Consider the following 19,493-nt stretch of genomic DNA (forward strand, 5'->3'; position numbering starts at 1 on the left):
TATCTCAGTAACATGGTCTCTTCTAGCAGCGGTGTCTCTGACAGCACTACTGAAAGGAGAGCTACTAGTATCCTAGCTGGTACAGGAGGTTCTAGTGCCAGGTTAACATAACCCCTCTGCTCTGCCTTCTCTTTGACAATATTACCCACTACAATATTTGACTTTACTACACAGATTATACCTCGGTGTAGTTACAGGTATGCTGGGAGAAGTGTGATAATATCTGGTGAAATAATCATCATAACTCTTTCTTTTCTAAAGTGGAAACAAACGGGGTAGACTGACAAAAGATGTCAACCTTTTTTTCTTTTCAGACTAGGGGAGAGTGGGGTTAGTTGAGCCAAAGAGATACATTGAGCGACCCTTGTTTCTAGGAAAACATACACAAATTGAATCATTTGACCAAATATTTAGGAAGAGGTCGTCATTTCATGGAGGCTGTGAAGGAAGAAACCACATGGAAAAAGTGTTGGGATGGGCTATCACAGCAAGTTAGGTCCAAAAAAAATTGATTTTCACCAAGTCAAATTAATTTATTGTGTTAGAGGGTTCATGATGCTTGTATCTAAACCAAAAAACTATCAAGATTTTTCTATACACCATTTGTGGTCTCTATAAACTTCAATATGAGGTCTTAAACCTAGCATAATAGTGCATCTTGTCGCTGTGTGGGCTAATATAGTCAATGTTTGACGAGGTAAGTTGAGCAAATGGCAAGATGAGAAAATGGAAGAGTTTTCTTCGCAGGTGTTATGCAAGGCATTACCACTGGGACATGAGGTAACAACAGGGCCTATGGTAAAAATGGGTTTGTTAGCTGTTAAGCCTATCTTAAAATGATTCAAATACAAAAAAAGCGAGTGTGTTGATTTGTGTTTGGGAAATAAAGATAAACATGGTTTTAAAAAGGTAGAGGTAATATTTCATTCAGTACAGAAATTTGTAGACGGCTTAACTTACCCTGTCCCGCGGCTCAACTTATCCCATACCCGTAAGTTGTGCCAAGACACCACTTTTTTTGACAAGCTATTTTTTCAAAACTGTAATGTTCACATGAATTCTGATTCTCTAGGGATACAAAACATCCTGAAATATATAGTTTGTATATATCTTTGTTAGAAAGAATACAACATTTCCCTTGGCCGAGTGATGCTGAATGCAAAACAGCCACTCAACTCACCCCACCCTCCCCTACTGTTAGTTCAGTAGGAACCCTGTGCTCTCTCCATGCCCCTGTGTGTGTGTTTGTCTCAGTGGGGGTGGGGGGGGGGGGTCTACTGTAGTAAATAATCCTTACTATCACAGCTATGGCACCATGCTGCCCCAACAACACTGTAGGCCACAAACACACTCCTCTCAGAGTTAGACCCAGGCCAAGCCTCTCTCTCGCAAAGCCTACTCTGTTTCTATCCACTTTCTCCACAAAGTTTTCTAGTTCTCTTTCCCCATTCCCCTCCCACCCTTTTCCCTCTCTTTCTTCCTTCTCTAATTCCCTCCTTCTGTCGTTCTCTTTCCCTACCTTTTCCTGCTTTATCCCTCCTATTCCCCCCCTTTATCCCTTTCCTTCTCTCACTCTTTCCCTCCCTCTCTCTCTCTCTGGTTGGCAGTCTCTCTGGGCCTGTACACATTCCTGGCTGGAGAACTCAAGGTTTAGTCCAAACACCCGCTTAGCTTCCAACATCTATCCAGAGAAATCCCACATGGCTGCTTCTACACCTCCCCCTCCTCCCTGTTCTCCCCCCTTCCATCTCCCCCTTCCCCCCGCCAGACTCCCACTCACAACTCAATCTCCTCCCTCATCTCCCCCTTCCACAAATACTGATCACCTAGCCAAACCACTAGACTTTAGACTCTCTTTCTTTCTCTCTCTCTCACGCTCTCTCTTGTGATCTCTTACTTTTTCTCCATCTCATTCAATCATGTCTCCCCACAGTATGGTCACACTTAGTTATTTTCCTCACATAAACACACAAATACACAAACTGTACCCACTCACACAAACTCCCTCCCATATTTGCTGCTCAAGCTCTCTAAATCTACACAATGGTTACTAATCTACACACCAAGACAATAAGTATAGACTCTACTCTCTGTACATTTAATCTATAAATAATGGATACACACTCATCTCCACACACTAAACAGTGTGTAATCTTTATATAAAACACTAACCAGACATACATTCCTCCCTCCCTCTCTCCCTGCCTGAGGCCCGATGTGCAGCCTGAGGAAAAACAGATGACCTACGCCCATACACTCACCCTATACACTAGAGCTGGGAATTGCATGGGACCTCACCATTAAATATTAGCACGATACTTAGGTGCCGATAGGATATGAATTGCCACGATTCTCTATTTTATTGCAATCTGATGTTCCAAAGATATTGCTCACCATGTCTGCTGCAGAGAGACGAGAGAGCATGAGAAAACAAAGTTTTGCTCTCACAGAAATAAAGTATCAGTATTTATAAAGAAGATGGAGAACAAGCTATACGATAAAAAATACCTGAGTTTTGGCTCAGGTACAGCGGAATAGCGTTAGCTAACGCTACCTAGTAAAAGCATTGATATTTGGAGTCAAAATATCAATATAATATTGTAAAAAAATACATTGCGATATGTAACTATGGATTTGTCCCGCCTCACTAGTATACACATACTCCCATACAACACACACACACTCCCCCTAGACACTATATATACACTCTCCCTAGACACTATACACACACACCCTATTAACTATACACACACATGCTCCCATACAACACCCATACACTCACCCTACACTATCCACACACATTCCCATACAGCAATACACACATTCCCATACAGCAACCATACAGGTGTCTGTGTTGGGCCTGCTTGCTATATCACACAATGAGTCTGCAGAGGCTGTTTCAGATAGAGCAGCTCTGCAGCCTCACACACACACACACACACACACACACACACACACACACACACACACACACACACACACACACACACACACACACACACACACACACACACACACACACACACACACACACACACACACACACACACACACACACACACACACACACACACTGAACTATCGTACTGACCACTGACAAATATAGCAGGCTTCTAGGCTTTCAAAACACACAAAGAACAACGTAGTAGCAGACAGCGAAAGACAAACCAGCAAAGACAAACTCATACATCTCATCCCCAATGTGAATGTGCTCATGCGTGTGTGTATATGCTTGTGTGTGTGTTTGAGAGAGAGTGATGGAAGCAATTCCTTGCCCAGTCTAACCAATGTGCAGACTACTGTACACCAGTAAGACCCTGAACAGGTAGTCTGAACACTGGGATGACGGAACAGGACTCTCGCTCTCTCCTTTATTTCTCTCCCTTCCTTTCTCTTTCCTTTTTCATCTGTGCAAAGTTTTGAAGGAGGTGGAGGAGTAGAAAGATGTCTCCTCTGCTCTCTACGTTTTTATCTTCCTTCTTCTCTCATTCCTTTCTTTTATCTCGTTTTTCACCCGTCCAAAATTTGGTTGACAAACTAGGTCAAAGATTCTCATTGTCTCCTCTCCTTTCTCGTCCTGAGTGACGGGTGAGGGGTCACACTCACACATGTGCACACACACTGGCTGTCCTCTTCTATGGGTCTGGGTCTTGTTCTGGTCGCGTCTCGGCCCAGTGTGTGTCAGGTCCTTGTGTGTGTGTGTCGGGGTTCCGAGGGGCTGCGTCCGAGCGGAGTATCCAGCCTCGACGTGGCACATTCACTTTCAGCACTGGGGATCTGCCAGTGCACTTAGGGAAGGCATAACGAAAAAAGGGAGAGAGGGAGGGACTGAGGCGCCATATATGGGTTGATGGGACCCTTGGGAATCAACTTTGGAGTGGTCTGCAGTTTCTCTCCCCTTCTCTCTCTCTCTCTCTCTCCCTCTTTCTCTAGATACCTCTCTCCCACTCATCTCTGTCAAAACTCACCTCCACTCCTCCGTCTGTCCTCCCTCTCTTCAATCTCTCCTCTATTTCTTTTCTCCATTGGAATCCTCTCTCTCTCAGATATCTCTCTCTCTCAGATCTCTCTCTCTCTCTCAGATCTCTCTCGCTCTCTCAGATCTCCTCTCTCTCTCTCTCTCTCTCTCTCTCTCAGATCTCTCTCGCTCTCTCAGATCTCCTCTCTCTCTCTCTCACTCTCTCTCTCTCTCTCTCTCAAGCAGTACCAGATGTTGTCGTCTGTCGACGTGCCAGCTTCGTTCTATAGTTTTGTTTCTGCCTCTCTAACAGGAAGTGGGCCCCTCTGGAAAAAAGAGAAAGAGGAATGAAGGAAGAAAGTTTTGGGGTTCAGGAGAGACCAACACACACACACACACACACCAACTCAGACACACACACCTAAGTGTTTGTGAGACAGACTTGCACCTTTCCGTCCATTTCTTTTTCTGTGTAGGCTATACCCATCCCTCCTCCATCTCACCTTCTGTCCTCTCCTTCCTCTCTCCACTCCATACTGTAACTATAGCTGTTTCCTGAGGCAGGTAGCCTAGCGCTTAAGAGCGTTGGCGTAGTAACCGAAAGGTTGCTGGTTTGAATCCCAGAGATGACTAGGTGGAAAATCTGTCGATGTGCCCTTGAGCAGGGCACTTAGCCTTAATTGCTCCAGGGTCGACCATCAATGATGGCTGATCCCTGGCTGTGGACCCACTCTCCGAGGATGTCAGGGGGAAGGGGATATGCAACAACAAAAAAGAGGACAAATGTTAGCACCCTCCTAATTATTATTATTAAAAGTGAGAGCAAGGTGGAGGAGAGAAAAGGGGGAGAAGGGTGGAGGTGAGAAAAGGGGGAGAAGGGTGGAGGTGAGAAAAGGGGGAGAAGGGTGGAGGAGAGAAAAGGGGGAGAAGGGTGGAGGTGAGGAGAGGAATGTTTTGTTTTAGAGCTTCACTTTTGAGTAATAACTTTCACATGTGGGCTGGCTTCTTTCCCTCCCTCTCCCCTTCTCTCTCTTTCCTCTCTTCAACCACTATTTCTTTCCCTGTTTTTTACTATTTTTCTCTCATTCTTTCACTCCCTCCATTCTTGTCCCCATAATTTCTCTCCGCTTTGCTTCCTTTCTCTAACTGTTTTCTTTCGATCATAATTTGTAATGGTGGTGACAGAGCAAACTCATGCCCCCCCACTCCCACCCCCCCACACACACATATCTCTGTAGAATAGTCTAATACATGTATTTATCCTAGCTAGCTCTGTTTCTCTGCACTTTCCGTCATTGAGGGGAATGTTAACAAATCAATGAGACTCCATGCATGTTATATTAGAGCCTATTCAGTTACTGCTTTTCTTCATTTTCTTATTGTCTCTACATGCTGTTTGTGTATTCACCAGATCAGTAGACCCATCAATGAATGATCCTTTCTTACATCTCCTTACATTTCTTCATCCTTCCCCCTCTCCCTCCATCATCCCTATCCCTCTATCCCTCCTCAGGAGAAAGAGAAGAAGTACATGTTACCATTGGATAACCTGAAGCTGAGAGGTGTGAAGAGCAGCTTCATGTCCAGTAACATGCCTACTCCATCTTCAGCACCAAGCAGAGGTGTGAAGAGCAGCTTCATGTCCAGTAACATGCCTACTCCATCTTCAGCACCAAACAGAGGTGTGAAGAGCAGCTTCATGTCCAGTAACATGCCTACTCCATCTTCAGCACCAAACAGAGGTGTGAAGAGCAGCTTCATGTCCAGTAACATGCCTACTCCATCTTCAGCACCAAACAGAGGTGTGAAGAGCAGCTTCATGTCCAGTAACATGCCTACTCCATCTTCAGCACCAAACAGAGGTGTGAAGAGCAGCTTCATGTCCAGTAACATGCCTACTCCATCTTCAGCACCAAACAGAGGTGTGAAGAGCAGCTTCATGTCCAGTAACATGCCTACTCCATCTTCAGCACCAAACAGAGGTGTGAAGAGCAGCTTCATGTCCAGTAACATGCCTACTCCATCTTCAGCACCAAACAGAGGTGTGAAGAGCAGCTTCATGTCCAGTAACATGCCTACTCCATCTTCAGCACCAAACAGAGGTGTGAAGAGCAGCTTCATGTCCAGTAACATGCCTACTCCATATTCAGCACCAAACAGAGGTGTGAAGAGCAGCTTCATGTCCAGTAACATGCCTACTCCATCTTCAGCACCAAACAGAGGTGTGAAGAGCAGCTTCATGTCCAGTAACATGCCTACTTCATCTTCAGCACCAAACAGAGGTGTGTGTGTTGAAGTGGTTTTATGTGAGATTAGTGACAGGCATATCTGAAAAAGATTGGGGGGGGGGGGGGGCACACACCTGGACCTCCTCACTGACTGACTGACAGAGAGATGGAGTGGGTTAGGATGGGGTGGGCTGGGCATGCTATGGCTGAGCTGGGTGGGACCTGGTTCGTGAGTGTGTGTGTGGACCGCAGCATACCGAGGGCAGGCTCATTAAGCAGCTAATCAAAGCCAGAGTTCTGGACCAGAGATGAGGCAGCTCTTGTTAGGAAACTATTTAACCACTCGCCACAAGAAGGAGGGAAAGAAAGAAGGCTGGATGGGGTGAGAGTGGGGAGAGAGGGAGAGCGATCAGTCAGGAATGTGTCAAAAGCGTGTCCTACTGCGCCCCTTGTCCCCCCTTTCTCTCTGTGCGTGTTTGTGTGTGCATGATTTGTGTCCACAGTCCTGATTCCAATGCTCTGGTTGTCCCTGTCTGACAGTAATCAGAACCTTTAGGAAAGTCCCTGATCTAAAAGCAGGGAAAGAGGGAGGGAGAAAGGAAAAAGGGAGAAACGGATCCTTGCTAAAATTCCTCAAGAGGAGAGAAAAGCTCACTATCCCGGGCCACAGCGGAACAGAGCGAGGCAAAGGGGGATGTGAGTGACTGGTTACAATCCAGCCATTGTAAAGCATTAAGAGAGAGAGGGGGAGCCTCCTACTGGCCCTCCTAACTAATACTAACCCTTCTGGCCGTCCATCCAACACCATCTCCAGCAGCATCTGGTCTCCCATCCAGGGATCAACCAGACCCAGCCCTACTTAGCCTACAGACAGAGGAGATCTCATGAGATATGTGGTCAGGCTGCTATCCAGAACACTCAAGACAGCTTGAGATTGGAGACAGACAGACAGACAGACAGACAAATATACTTGCGCGCACACACACACACACACACACGCACCACCAACAATACCAGTTTAGAAAACATGAGAGAGGGAGAAACAAAAGGACAGGAACACAGAGTGATTAAAGAGAATGTTTAACAGATGTGTGTGCCTGTGTGTGGTGTGTGTGTGTGTTTAACAGATGGGTTTTAGACCGCTCCAGATTCCTGCCTCTGTCAGACGCAGCGGCGTCTCCCTGAGAGAGAGAGAAGAGAGGAGAGAGAGAGAGAGAGAGAGAGAGAGAGAGAGAGGAGAGAGAGAGAGAGGAGAGAGAGAGAGAGAGAGAGAGAGAGAGAGAGAGAGAGAGAGAGAGAGAGGAGAGAGAGAGGAGAGAGAGAGAGAGAGGCTCTGTGGGTATGGATGTGTGAGTTTAGTTATTCATTGTGTGTGAAGGTGTGTGTTCCAGCTCTGATAACATGTGTGAGACCTATGGTGTAGTCGTGTGTATGAATATGGCATGCAACCTCAAACCTGGAGAGGAAGATGACTGTTTGATTGTATCTGTTATAATTGTTAGAAGGTTTATAAGGACTAGAGGTTCTTGGATGTGGGTATAGTTGTTTTCTGAAGCTGCTGGCTGGGTGATGTAGTTTGAGGTAGATGACAGTATGTAATGTAATTGTAGGAACGTGTATAAGGACTACGGGTTCCTGGAGCTGGCGTTTGGCTCTCAGGAGGAGGTAGACAGCTGGAAAGCTTCTCTGCTGAGAGCCGGAGTCTATCCTGAGAAAGTCACTGTGAGTATCTTAGTCAAAACTCCTGACCCGTAACTCTAACCCTGACTCTAACCTCTAACCCTAAAACCATGACCAATAAAGTAACTGTGAATAGCCTAACCCTAACCCCTTACCTCCTAACCCTAACTATAACCTACACCTGCCCTTAATTCTCTGCCTGGCTACCCTTCACCTCTCTCCTTCCTCGTCCCCCCCCTACTACACCCCCCTTGCCTTCAGTCATTGGCTGCTCACAGCTTCCCAGTCGAAACAGTTCGGAACAGTTTGTGCATGTACACGAAACATTAGGAACATTATTGGTTGGTGAGCGGACCCCAGACCTTCTAACTGATTCAAGTATTTTTAGCCAGATCCTAATTGGTATGTTGAATTTTATGTTCCTTTTCATGGCGTAGAAGGCACTTCTTCCCTTCTCTCAGATCGTTCACAGCTTTGTTGAAGTTACCTGTGGCCCTAATGTTTAGGTACGTATAGTTTTTGTGTGCTCAGGAATTGTATTTGTGGTCCTGGCAACCAGACTTTTTTTGGAACACCATTATTTTTGTCTTACTGAGATGTACTGTCATGGTCCACGTCTGACATAATCTGTGCAGAAGATCTAGGTGTTGCTGTAGGCCCTCCTTGGTTGGGAACAGGAGCACCAACAAACCCGTAGACATTTGACTTCAGATTCTAGTAGAGTGAGGCCGGGTGCTGCAGACTGTTCTAGTGCCCTCGCCAATTCTGTGATATATATATTGAGGAGGGTGGGGCACAAGCTACATCCATGTCTCACCCCATGGCCCTGTGGAAAGTTGTTTGTGTACATGGATTTTATATTGTCATATGTTGCAAGTTCATATCCCCGAGCTGACAAGGTACAAATCTGTCGTTCTGCCCCTGAACAGGCAGTTAACCCACTGTTCCTAGGCCGTCATTGAAAATAAGAATTTGTTCTTAACTGACTTGCCTAGTTAAATAAAGGTAAAATGAATAAATAAAATTCCCCCAACACTGCTTTCCATCCATTTGTATAGCAGACCCTCATGCCAAATTGAGTAAAAAACGTTTTCAAATCAACAAAGCATGAGAAGACTTTGCCTTTGTTCTGGTTTGTTTGTCAATTAGGGTGTGCAGGTTGAATAAGTGGTCTGTCATACGGTAGTTTGGTAAAAATACTATTTACATTTGCTCAGTACATTGTTTTCACTGAGGAAATGTACAAGTCTGCTGTTAATGATAATGCAGAGGATTTTCCGAAGGTTGCCGTTGACGCATATCCCACAGTAGTTATTGGGGTCAAATTTGTCTCCACTTTTGTGGATTGCGGTGATCATCTTCAACTCTGGCATCTTCCCCAAAATTTGGAACCAAGGAGTCACCCCAATCCAATAAAGTGGAGACGAGAATGATGTTACTTTTAAGTATAGGCAATTGGAATGTGTGGTTTGTATATTTATAATTTAATTTAGGATACATCAACACCACAGGCTTTTTTGGGTTGGAGGATTTGTATTTTGTCCTGTAGTTCATTCAATGTAATTGGAGAATCCAGTGGGTTCTGGTAATCTTTAATAGTTGATTCTAAGATTTGTATTTGATATGTTCAGTTGAAGTCGGAAGTTTACATACACCTTAGCCAAATACATTTAAACTCAGTTCTAAGTCCTTTAATCCTAGTAAAAATTCCCAGTCTTAGGTTAGTTAGGATCACCACTTTATTTGAAGAATGTGAAATGTCAGAATAATAGTAGAGAGAACGATTCATTTCAGCTTTTATTTCTTTCATCACATTTCCAGTGGGTCAGATGTTTACATACACTAATTTAGTATTTGGTAATATTGCCAAAGGTAGCCTCCCACAAGCTTTCCACAATAAGTTGGGTACATTTTGGCCCATTCCTCCTGACAGAGCTGGTGTAACTGAGTCAGGCTTGTAGGCCTCCATGCTCGTACACACTTTTTCAGTTCGGCCCAAATGTTTCTATAGGATTGAGGTCAGGGCTTTGTGATGGCCACTCCAATACCTTAACTTTGTTGTCCTTAAGCCATTTTGCCACAACTTTGGAAGTATGCTTGGGGTCATTGTCCATTTGGAAGACCCATTTGCAACCAAGCTTTAACTTCCTGACTGATGTCTTGAGATGTTGCTTCAATATATCCACATATTTTCCATCCTCATGAAGCCATCTATTTTGTGAATTGCACCAGTCCCTCCTGCAGCAAAGCACCCCAACAACATGATGCTGCCACCCCTGTGCTTCACGGTTGGGATGGTGTTCTTCGGCTTGCAAGCCTCCCCCTTTTTCCTCCAAACATAACGATGGTCATTATGGCCAAACAGTTCTATTTTTGTTTCATCAGACCAGAGGACATGTCTCCATGTGCAGTTGCAAACCATAGTCTGTTTTTTATGGCTGTTTTGGAGCAGTGGCTTCTTCCTTGCTGAGAGGCCTTTCAGGTTTTGTCAATATAGGACTCGTTTTACTGTGGATATAGATACTTTTGTACCTGTGTCCTCCAGCATCTTCACAAGGTCCTTTGCTGTTGTTCTGGGATCGATTTGCATTTTTTTGTTTTTTTTGCACCACACGGCTGCGTGGTTCCATGGTGTTTATACTTGCGTACTATTGTTTGTACAGATGAACGTGGTGCCTTCAGGTGTTTGGAAATTGCTCCCAATGATGAACCAGACTTGTGGAGGTCTACAATTTTTTTCTGAGGTCTTGGCTGATTTCTTTTGATTTTCCCATGATGTCAAGCAAAGAGGCACTGAGTTTGAAGGTCTGCCTTGAAATACATACACAGGTACACCTCCAATTGACTCAAATTTTCCATGCTGTTTAAAGGCACAGTCAACTTAGTGTATGTAAACTTCTGACCCACTGGAATTGTGATACAGTGAATTATAAGTGAAATAATCTGTCTGTAAACAATTGTCAGGCACAAAGTAGATGTCCTAACCGACTTGCCAAAAGTATAGTTTGTTAAAAATAAATTTGGGGAGTGGTTGAAAAATGTGTTTTAATGACTCCAACCTATGTGTATGTAATCTTACGACTTCCACTGTATACTGGTAAGATAGTCTAGCTAAGATATTACCCATTTCTAATTTTGTTTGAAAGTCATTTTTATGTCAAGTTAGTGTACTGTTAGCTAGCGAGCTGGCTGACACGCTAGCTAACCTTTACGTGTGTCATCTGTGTAATTGTATTATTTGTATCTCAGAGCCATTTGCATTGCTAGTTATAGCTTGATGTTAGCTAGCTAACATTGGACCTGGTTGGTTAGCTGGGATTATGGTTCATGTTGTAGAAATATTGGCCCAATAATATTTCTCAGATACCAGAACTTGAGAATTCAAATATACTTTATTACAAAGTAACAAGCCATGCTGGCCCATGGACCAACTGATCTTTCCAGTCTCAGCACTCTCCTTTTATACAATTTTACCCTTACATAACATACATAGTCACTCCTCTTTATGTAAATTATTAATACCCTTTAGCCAGCATTATCTTTCAGTCTCACTTCTGACTTGTTTACGCCCACTTCTGACTTATTTATGCTCATTTTAGATTATATTGGTGGTGTCACCATAGTACCAATGCAAACAATAATACATACATATGTTCCTAATACAGGTGCATGTCTAATAGTACTTAATTAATACTAACATACCTTCCTAATACAGGTGCATGTCTAATGGTCCCTATAATGGATTAACCAATGTGCCTGTCCAATGGCATTCACAAGACCAGGCATGACCCAGAATGTCTAGGACTGTGTTTATTCTGCTTACATTCTGCTCAGACGTTTCATGGTTAACCATATATTGATTCTGCTTACTATTCTGAGATGCATAACACGTGTACTGGACAATCCCCACATATATTGTTTAGCTAGCTAGCTAGCTACATGTCTAAACAAAATACTCCACTACTATTCAATTAACCATTTCAATAGAATGTTCACAACTGTCGATAGACGTAGCCGGTAAATTTGCTCTGGCTATCTGCTGTGATTTCAGAGCACTCTCGTCTGAGTGTGCCAGAACGCAGAATAACTGATGAATAAGCTCAACGCCCGTTGAATATGTTCGGTGTCAGTAAACGTTGGCAAAGAAGCGTAATTAAAATGTTGCCAGCAACACAGTTGCAGTCAGCAATGCTCTGGATAACATCAAAACAGCCTAACCAGCTCTACTAGGGCGGGTAAAATCGTCAGAGTGAGCTGTTCTCTCATTTGTGTCTGGAAGAAGCTAGCAAGCTAGCCAATTAGCTTGGGTGCTGTCGTTAGGTCTGAACGCTTGAATCAACTCTACTGCTCGGCCAGAGCGTCCAGTGTGAACTCTGAGCGCTCAGAGAGCGAAACACAGAATTTACGTACGGACAATCTGACAATGCTCTGAGTTTATGAACGGGCACACTCTGGCTCTCCAGATTAAATTTACGAACCCACCCGTAGTATAAACCAGCCTTTTGAAAGCTTTGATTGTTTTGTACATGGCCTCACATGTGAATCCTTAACGCCACCCATCTCTTTAAGGATTTAGAGGGTCTGAACGATGCTGAATGGGTGTAGACAAAGAATAGCTCTCCATTAGGTGTCCGAAAACATTCAAGGGACATTTTCAAGTTCATCATCTTTCAAAGCATAATTACTTTCCCAATGTTCCTCAACTATAGTGTATGGTATACCATTTTCTAATTTTGTAAATGTAAAAAACACTATTTCAAATTTTGCCACATAAGACCGAATCGAGCCAGTCGGTCACGTGTGAAATTTGTTTTGATTTAGAATGGACCATTATTATGCACCTGTCTCGGGGCAGGGGAACAAATACATGTCATCTATGCACTTAAATAGCTTTTCCCATGGTTAATTTTAATACTAGCCAGGTAGGCTATACTCCTGTTGTAAAGAGAAGCAATGTGCTTAATATGAGGAAAGTTGAGAAATACATATAGTAGGCCTAACCTATAGAAAGCTGATGGGATCCTCCTCTTTTTATTATGGGCCATCACTCTGTTTTCTCACATAATTGCATAGACTATAGAAATGTTGCGCTCATGGGCTCTCATTAAGTGTATCGGCACCATTAAACAGCAAGCAGTTTAAAGGCACGATAGATAGGGCAGCCGTGCTTCTTGCCCCTAGGCAACTTTGCAGTATTTAGATTTTTTTCCGTGTCATTTCTTATATTATCAGAATTTGTTTTGTGTTATTACATACAGCCGGGAAGAACTTTTGGATATCAGAGTGGCGGTAACTCACCAGCATTAATACCAGGAATACGACTTTCCCGAATCGGATCCTTTGTTCGTACCCCCTAGGGCAATTGAACTAATTCCAGAGGCTGATCCAAAATACCGCCGGCGAAGAAGAGTTACTCAGAGTGGACTTCTAGTCCGACTCAGAAGGTGCGTACACCACCCACCGCTTCTGAGTATATTACTCTCTAATGTTCAGTCTCTGGATAATAAAATTGATGAGCTCAGGGTGAGGATTTCCTTCCAGAAAGAAATCAGGGATTGTAACATACTATATTTCACAGAATAAATATCTCTGGGAAGAAGAAGGGATGGGGTGTATGGTTCATGATTAACTACTCATGGTGTGATTGTGATAACACTCAAGTCCTTTTGTTCACCCAACCTAGAATACCTCACAATCAAATGCCGACCGAAAGAGAATTATATTTGGTTATAGTCACGGCCATGTATATTCCCCCTCAAGCCGATACCACAATGGTCCTCAAAGAACTTCACTGGACCCTATGCAAACTGGAAACCACATATCCTGAGACCCCATTTATTGTAGCTGGGGATTTTAACAAAGCAAATTTGAGGAAAACGCTACCGAAGTTCTGTCAACACATTTAGCGCTGCTAAAACACTCGATCACTGCTGCTCCAACTTCTGGGATGCCTTTAAGGCCCTCCTTTTGGCAAATCTGATCACGACTCCATTTTGCTCCTCCCTTCATATAGGCAGAAACTCAAACAGGAAGTACCCGTGCTAAGGACTATTCACCGCTGGTCTGACCAATCAGAATCTACGCTTGTTTTGATCACGCGGACTGGGATATTTTCCGGGTAGCCTCCGAGAATAACATTGACGAATACACTGATACGTTGATTGAGTTTATCAGGAAGTGAATAGGAGATGTTGTGCCCACTGTGACTATTATCACCTACCCTAACCAGAAATCGAGGATAGATGGCAGCATTCGTGCAAAACTGAAAGCTCGAACCACTGCATTTAATGATGGCAAGGTGACTGGGAATTTGGCCGAATACAAACAGTGTAGTTTTTCCCTCCGTAAGGCAATCAAACAGGCAAAACGTCAGTATAGAGACAAAGTGAAGTCACAACGGCTCAGACATGAGACGAATGTGGCAGGGTCTACAGACAATCACAGACTACAAAAGGAAAACCAGCCACATCGTGGACACCGACATCTTGTTTCCGCCCTTTTTGAAGATAACCCAGTGCCACCGACGCGGCCCGCTACCAAGGACTGTGGGCTCTCGTTCTCCATGGCCGACGTGAGTAAGACATTTAAGCGTGTTAACCCTCGCAAGGCTGCCAGCCCAGACGGCATGCCTAGCCGTGTCCTCAGAGCATGCACAGACCAGCTGGCTGGAGTGTTTATGGACATATTCAATCTCTCCCTATCCCAGTCTGCTGTCCCCACATGCTTCAAGATGGCCACCATTGTTCCTGTACCCAAGAAAGCAAAGGTAACTGAACTAAATGACTAACACCCCATAGCACTCACTCACTTCATGAAGTGCTTTGAGAGACGAGTCAAGGATCATATCACCACAATAGATCCACAGACGATGCAATCGCCATTACACTGCCATATCCCATCTGGACAAGAGGAATACCTTTATAAGAATGCTGTTCATTGACTATAGCTCAGCATTCAACACCATAGTACCCACCAAGCTCATCGTTAAGCACAAGGCCCTGGGTCTGAACCCCACCCTGTGCAACTGGGTCCTTTTCTTCCTGACAGGCCACCCCCAGGTGGTGAAGGTAGGAAACAACACCTCCACTTTGATGATCCTCAACACTGGGGCCCCACAAGGGTGCATGCTCAGCCCCCTCCTGCACTCCCTGTTCATCCATGACTGTATGGCCACACACGCCTCCAACTCAATCATCAAGTTTGCAGACGACACAACAGTAGTAGGCCGGATTACCAACAATGACGAGACAACCTACAGGGATGAGGTGAGGGCTCTGGGAGTGTGGTGCCAGAAATAACCTCTCATCAACGTCAACAGCAGAGGAAGCACCCCCCTATCCATATCGATGGGACTGCAGTGGAGAAGGTGGAAAGTTCCTCAGAGTACAGATCACTGACAAACTGAAATGGTCCACCCACACAAACAGTGTGGTGAAGAAGGTGCAACAGCACCTCTTCAACCCCAGAAGGTGAGGTCAGTACAGGTGCATCAAAGCTGGGACCGAGATACTGAAAAACAGCTTCTATCTCAAGGCCTTCAGACTGTTAAATAGTCATCACTAGCACATTAGATGCTGCTGCAATTTTTCATTGCTCATCTCATATGTACACTGCTCAAAAAAATAAAGGGTACACTAAAATAACACATCCTAGATCTGAATGAATTAAATATTCGTATTAAATACTTTTTTTCTTTACATAGTTGAATGTGCTGACAACAAAATCACACAAAAATGATCAATGGAAATCAAATTTATCAACCCATGGAGGTCTGGATTTGGAGTCCCACTCAAAATTAAAGTGGAAAACCACACTACAGGTTGATCCAACTTGTAATGTAATGTCCTTAAAACAAGTCAAAATGAGGCTCAGTAGTGTGTGTGGCCTCCACGTGCCTGTATAACCTCCCTACAACGCCTGGGCATGCTCCTGATGAGTTGGCAGATGGTCTCCTGAGGGATCTCCTCCCAGACCTGGACTAAAGCATCCGCCAACTCCTGGACAGTCTGTGGTGCAATGTGGTGTTGGTGGATGGAGCGAGACATGATGTCCCAGATGTGCTCAATTGGATTCAGGTCTGGGGAACGGGCTGGCCAGTCCATAGCATCAATGCCTTCCTCTTGCAGGAACTGCTGACACACTCCAGCCACATGAGGTCTAGCATTGTCTTGCATTAGGAGGAACCCAGGGCCAACAGCACCAGCATATGGTCTCACAAGGGGTCTGAGGATCTCATCTCGGTACCTAATGGCAGTCAGGCTACCTCTGGCGAGCACATGGAGGGCTGTGTGGCCCTCCAAAGAAATGCCACCCCACACCATGACTGACCCACCGCCAAACCGGTCATGCTGGAGGATGTTGCAGGCAGCAGAACGTTCTCCACGGCGTCTCCAGACTCTGTCACGTCTGTCACGTGCTCAGTGTGAACCTGCTTTCATCTGTGAAGAGCACAGGGCTCCAGTGGCGAATTTGCCAATCTTGGTGTTCTCTGGCAAATGCCAAACGTCCTGCACCGTGTTGGGCTGTAAGCACAACCCCCACCTGTGGACGTCGGGCCCTCATACCACCCTCATGGAGTCTGTTTCTGACCTTTTGAGCAGACACATGCACATTTGTGGCCTGCTGGAGGTCATTTTGCAGGGCTCTGGCAGTGCTCCTCCTTGCACAAAGGCGGAGGTAGCGGTCCTGCTGCTGGGTTGTTGTCCTCCTACGGCCTCCTCCACGTCTCCTGGTAGCGCCTCCATGCTCTGGACACTACGCTGACAGACACACCAAACCTTCTTGCCACAGCACGCATTGATGTGCCATCCTGGATGAGCTGCACTACCTGAGCCACTTGTGTGGGTTGTAGACTCCGTCTCATGCTACCACTAGAGTGAAAGCACCGCCAGCATTCAAAAGTGACCAAAACATCAGCCAGGAAGCATAGGAACTGAGAAGTGGTCTGTGGACTCCACCTGCAGAACCACTCCTTTATTGGGGGTGTCTTGCTAATTGCCTATAATTTCCACCTGTTGTCTATTCCATTTGCACAACAGCATGTGAAATTTATTTTCAATCAGTGTTGCTTCCTAAGTGGACAGTTTAATTTCACAGAAGTATGATTGACTTGGAGTTACATTGTGTTGTTTAAGTGTTCCCTTTATTTTTTTGAGCAGTGTATATACTGTATTCTATTCTAATGTATCTTAGTCTATGCCACTCTGACATTGCTCGTCCAAATATTTATATATTCATAATTCCATTCCTTAGATGTGTGTGCATTGTTGTGAAATTGTTAGATATTACTTCACTGTTGTACCTAGAAACACAAGCATTTCACTGCACCCGCAATCTGCTAAACATGTGTACGTGACCAATAAAATTGGATTCGATTTTCGATCACATTTGCATTGATGTCAGAGTGATTAGCGGGACAATAGAGTGCTGAGTACCAGGTAGTTAGCAAGTTTGGTAGGCTACTAATGACCATCAGCAGCATCAGAGCTGGTGGAATTTGACTGCCTTCATGACTCGTGACTGTCGATTTGGCGGTAATACGGTCACCGTAACAGCCCTAGATCAGACCCGCTTGGGGTGGGGGATTCGTCACCAAGAGAAAGCTTCTCCTGCCATGCTCTTGTTTTGATTTTGTGGAAGTCCTTTCTGGAAATGTATGAAGTTGCCCTGCACCACCACTGTTCCATTCTTGTACATGTTGACAGAGGGGGCCTTTCTCAGGGTCCTCGTTTTAAGATATGTTCTGATTTTCGCCCGCCGCCAATACCCTCTCTCTTAAGAGGAATAGTGTGCTCTCATAGCTCTGTGCCATGCCCAGGGATGGTCTGTGTTGAAGATTAAGTTGCTTACATTCCGATTTTTGTAGCAGTCAACAAAAATTGTGTCTGGATTGTCCATGAGGAGCTTCTCTTTGTACTCTTTCTGTGGCTTTTAATTTTTTTATGTCCAAGGGGTCCTGTACTGTGGTGACCTCTGCACAGAGGGAAGCCATGGAGTAAGGGGTCAAAGATCCTTCTGCATTTGCGTGGGGGAGGAACTCTGCTGCCATCGTTTGGCTCAGGGGCTTCACACCTCTTACTTCACACTTCAGTGGTTATTAATGTTGCAGCCGGGTCTGTTCTTCAAGATTGGTAGCCTTTTAACTTAGCATTCAGTCTTTATAAAGTGAAACATCTAGAGATTATTGTAATGTTCTTTTCATTCTAGGATTTCAAAGTAGCTTCCGACTGAACATTACATACTCAGTTCCAGGTTGGATGATATTTTCGGGTTTCTTTTGTGCTTCTTTTGCTGTTTGCTGGTTTGTCAGAAAGTTTGCTGGATAGTCCTTGACAGTAAGAATCCTTGGTGATATAAATCCTTCCAGAATCCTTCCAGGTCATTTGTCCAAGATAAGGTTGTAGGTTTGGAGTTTTGATTTGGAGTGAAGGTTATGTTGTGGGGGGTAGTATCCAATTTTATACAACACTAAATCTATCTTTTTGTAAAAATGCAGCTCATCTGCTCATGCCCTCTCTATAACTCTGCCTCTCCCTCTTTCCCTCCCTCCCTCACTCTCTCGCCTGTGCCAGGTTGATAAGGAGAGAAATGGTTCTAGTGATAGTTTCTCTATGGACCCTCAGTTGGAGCGTCAAGTAGAGACCATCCGGGAACCTGGTGGACTCCTACATGAACATCGTTTACAAAGCCATTAGAGACCTCGTGCCCAAGACCGCCATGCACCTCATGGTCAACAATGTCTGTGTCTGTCCGGCAGTCTCCCCTCATAACTCTCTGTTGGTGAAGGAATATATCATCTCTCTCTCCTCTCTCCATAGGTAAAGGAGTACATCAGTAATGACCTCCTGGTGCAGCTCTACTCTCTAACAGAGAAGTGTCCATTCCTCTACCTCCTCCTGTTGACTCCTTCTGGCTGCATGGAGCCCCTGCGACCAGCCGCAGGTAACACACAAACACACACATGGGTGCACACATATCATAACGCTAACCACCTTCCCTCAGGTCTCACAGTCCTACAGCTCTAGCTCCTAAGCATATAGCCTCTGCTCCCAGAGCCCCCACCCTCCACCAGAGGCCCCACCTCCATGACGCTACTAGTCTCCTCCGTGCTGCACCTCATCCTTATGGACCAACCAGCAACAACGCTGATACCAACCAGTCTCCACCAGGCGGACTTATCAGATTGCCCCCCAATGTACCCAGGTAACCATGACGGTGATGTTCGGGGAAGCAGGTAGCCTAGAGGTTAGAGTGTTGGGCCGGTAACCTAAAGGTCACTAGTTCTAATCCCCGAGCTGACAAGGTGAAAAATCGTTCCCTTGAGAAGAACACTTAACCCTAATTGCTCCAGGGATGCTGTTGACAATGGCAGACCGTGACCCCACTCTCTGAGTTGTCTCGGGGATATGCAAAAAAACACATTTCCAATTCCCACATGCGTATTAATACACACTTACAGTACATACAGTTGAAGTCAGAAGTTTACATATACTTAGGTTGGAGTCATTAAACCTCATTTTTCAACCACTCCACAAATTTCTTGTTAACAAACTATAGTTTTGGCAAGTCGGTTAGGACATCTACTTTGTGCATGACACAAGTAATTTTCCCAACAATTGTTTACAGAC

At 44.8% G+C, this 19,493-nt stretch overlaps 1 pseudogene; it reads left to right on the forward strand.

Annotated features, from left to right (window-relative positions):
- The window catches only part of LOC109897186 (dynamin-3-like), a 34,810-nt pseudogene extending 15,445 nt beyond the window's left edge, over positions 1-19,365 (forward strand).
- Positions 19,366-19,493: the final 128 nt, after the last annotated feature.

Source organism: Oncorhynchus kisutch, linkage group LG10 (assembly GCF_002021735.2).
Source record: "Oncorhynchus kisutch isolate 150728-3 linkage group LG10, Okis_V2, whole genome shotgun sequence".
NCBI classification, from domain to species: Eukaryota; Metazoa; Chordata; class Actinopteri; order Salmoniformes; family Salmonidae; genus Oncorhynchus; species Oncorhynchus kisutch.